We start from the raw sequence: 3,600 nt of genomic DNA on the forward strand, positions 1-3,600 counted from the left end.
ACAGAAGTTCAGAGCCCCACCCAGACCCTCCCTAAGGAGCCGCATGGATAGTGGGGGAAGGCCTAGGGTCCTTCAAGCTCCACCAAGGGACCCAACTCACCGGCTTGCCCAGGGGTGTGGCCCGGGGAAGCCCTGGAGATCTGGAGCAAGGCGGCAGAGGGGTGCTGGGGTTACCCAAATCCCGCACCCCCCCTAGGCCTGGCCAAGCAGGCCTCCGGCATGGCGTGGGCCTGCCAAACCTCCTCCTGCCTGACTCCCGGCTCCCAGGAAGGAGAGATCCTTCAAGAAGCTGGGAGAACAGAAGTTCAGAGCCCCACCCAGACCCTCCCTAAGGAGCCGCATGGATAGTGGGGGAAGGCCTAGGGTCCTTCAAACTCCACCAAGGGACCCAACTCACCGGCTTGCCCAGGGGTGTGGCCCGGGGAAGCCCTGGAGATCTGAAGCAAGGCGGCAGAGGGGTGCTGGGGTTACCCAAATCCCGCACCCCCCCTAGGCCTGGCCAAGCAGGCCTCCGGCATGGCGTGGGCCTGCCAAACCTCCTCCTGCCTGACTCCCGGCTCCCAGGAAGGAGAGATCCTTCAAGAAGCTGGGAGAACAGAAGTTCAGAGCCCCACCCAGACCCTCCCTAAGGAGCCGCATGGATAGTGGGGGAAGGCCTAGGGTCCTTCAAGCTCCACCAAGGGACCCAACTCACCGGCTTGCCCAGGGGTGTGGCCCGGGGAAGCCCTGGAGATCTGGAGCAAGGCGGCAGAGGGGTGCTGGGGTTACCCACATCCCGCACCCCCCCTAGGCCTGGCCAAGCAGGCCTCCGGCATGGCGTGGGCCTGCCAAACCTCCTCCTGCCTGACTCCCGGCTCCCAGGAAGGAGAGATCCTTCAAGAAGCTGGGAGAACAGAAGTTCAGAGCCCCACCCAGACCCTCCCTAAGGAGCCGCATGGATAGTGGGGGAAGGCCTAGGGTCCTTCAAGCTCCACCAAGGGACCCAACTCACCGGCTTGCCCAGGGGTGTGGCCCGGGGAAGCCCTGGAGATCTGGAGCAAGGCGGCAGAGGGGTGCTGGGGTTACCCAAATCCCGCACCCCCCCTAGGCCTGGCCAAGCAGGCCTCCGGCATGGCGTGGGCCTGCCAAACCTCCTCCTGCCTGACTCCCGTTAGATTTTTTTAAAGTTCTCAGCTATCCTAGTGAATGTTTCTCAATTGCTAGGATGTTTTCTTGTGTATCTTATGCAGCAACTTATTTTCAAATTATGTCTGCAAAAATGTTCTAAGTTTTTGTCCACAGAAGTTGATGAAAAAGGAAGTTTTATGCTATAGACTCTTATTACAGTGCTCATTATAATAATGTTTTAGCAAACTTATTTTCAAACTATATATATATATATATATATCTGCAGAAATGTTTTTGTGATTTTGTTTAATGAAGTTTATGGAAAGGAACTCGGATGTTCTAGACTTGTATTACAGTGCTCAGTGTAAGAATATTTAAGAATTTTATAATTAAATGCATCTGCAAAAAGGTTCTAATATTTATGTTCAGAGAAGTCTATGAAAAAGTGTTGTGAGATGTATAAGACAAAGGTATGGAGAAAGCTGATTGTTTTGAGAATGATGTATACGGCTTAAACTTTGATTGCTATTACAGCCAACTTTTACTGTGCCTATGCAAAATAACCACTTTTGTAAATTCTAATCTGGGTTCCTACCTCTAGCAAAGAACAATAGAATACAGCTTATGTATCCCACAATTTTTTGAACAAAAGGGGGCAGTTGTTGGGTCACACCTTATTTTAACCCAAAACAAAGATCATCCTTGGTTTCTTTGTATGTTGCTTAGAACTTGGATTTACCCAAAACAGAGATTGTCTTATTTGTAAACCTGGGTGGGTTTACTGCCATTTTTATTGAGTACAGAGACCACTATTTTTTTTATAAAAAACTACCATTTTTATTGAGTACAGAGACCATTCCTAGGTGGGGCAGTAAACCCACCCAAGGGTGGTCTCTGTACTCAATAAAAATGGTAGTTCTGGCAGACAGGAGGGCTCTATACTAGGTAGAAGATGTCTAGACTACAAGTGTTTCACCCTTAGCCTGGTTTGGATTATTTCTGTGTGACCCGGATTCAGATATATTCACCTGAATTGGAGATATAGCACATGGGGTGATTTTACAAATGTATCTTAATAAAATTTAAGTTGAAAACAAAACACAAATGTGGTGTTGAAATGAAAGTGCTGTGGGTAGTGTGCTTACCTTGTATGTGGCCAATCCAGGTTTGATTTCTGGAACTACAGATGATCCCATGATCCCAACAGGAATAATTCATGCAGACATAATTTGAAAATAAGTTGCTGCATAAGATACACAAGAAAACATCCTAGCAATTGAGAAACATTCACTAGGATAGCTGAGAACTTTAAAAAAATCTAACAACACTATGCATTTCCCCAGAACTGTTTAAACTAATATTAAAACACTAAAGTTGGATACATTTTCTGTTTTCAATGAGGCATAAAACAAAACAATAAGATCCATACAGATAAAACACAATTTGACCAGCAATATAGTGGTCGATGCAAATATGGTCAAGCAATTAGTCTAGGAGAAAGTTACAAGAGGATTTGAAAGAAGCTTCTCCATTGGGCTTAGGCTAGGCTTAGATCCTCCATCTGTGGTGGCTGTTAGGATCTCCTTGGTAAGCTATTACAGGTGAGGGGGGTCGGTCGTCCTGCAAAAATAATTCATGAGCACAGAACCAGGATTAAGTCCTGAGCAGCACTAGATGTGACCCCAAAACAAACAAAAATAAACCTAAGTGAACATATTTTATTTTGTTTTCTCGGGCTACACCCGTTTGATGCTCAGGGGTTACTCCTGGCTAAGTGCTCAGAAATTGCCCCTGGCTTGGGGGGACCATATGGGATCCCGGCATTCCAATATGGTCCCGGAGCCTGCCAGGAGCAATTTCTGAGCGTAGAGCCAGGAGTAACCCCTGAAGGTGCCAGGTGTGACCCAAAAACCAAATATGTATATATATATATATATATATATATATATATATATATATATATATATATATATATATATATATATATATATATATATATATGGAACGCTTCAGGAATTTGAGTGTTATCCTAGCTCAGGGGCCATGTTAATCTTCTCTGTATCTTTCCAATTTTAGTATATGTGCTGCCGAAGTGAGCACCATAATAAATATTTTAATAACACATATACCTAAGGTCTAAATGTGCAGCCCTGATTGCATCAGACAAAACAGATGGGATGGAGATGTACAATTCAGGTTGTAATTCACTGTCGGGTAGATAGAGTATAGGAACACAGAGAAACAAAACAGAGAAACAAACTGCCAGAATTGTTTACTTTACATTTGCTACTTTGAACTTATTTTTAAAAACTTTATACTATTATTTTCTACACCAGTCATCTATTTTTTTTTTGCCGTAGACTTTTTTTGCTGAAGTTCTAATGCTGTTATTTCAAGATAAAGAAATAAGAAAAACCCAAAATTAATATATTCCTCCCATCAATTTTTCGTGCTGTCAGGTGCTTCTTTTCCAAGCAGTAACACACATAGTAA

At 44.7% G+C, this 3,600-nt stretch overlaps 1 non-coding gene across 1 annotated transcript; it reads right to left on the reverse strand.

Moving 5' to 3' along the window:
- Window positions 1-3,100: 3,100 nt before the first annotated feature.
- On the reverse strand, window positions 3,101-3,207 carry LOC126000291 (U6 spliceosomal RNA). The gene has a single exon (XR_007492643.1). It is a non-coding gene; the product is annotated as a U6 spliceosomal RNA (small nuclear RNA).
- Between the last annotated feature and the right edge of the window lie 393 nt (window positions 3,208-3,600).

This window comes from Suncus etruscus, chromosome X (genome assembly GCF_024139225.1).
Source record: "Suncus etruscus isolate mSunEtr1 chromosome X, mSunEtr1.pri.cur, whole genome shotgun sequence".
Lineage (NCBI taxonomy): Eukaryota > Metazoa > Chordata > Mammalia > Eulipotyphla > Soricidae > Suncus > Suncus etruscus.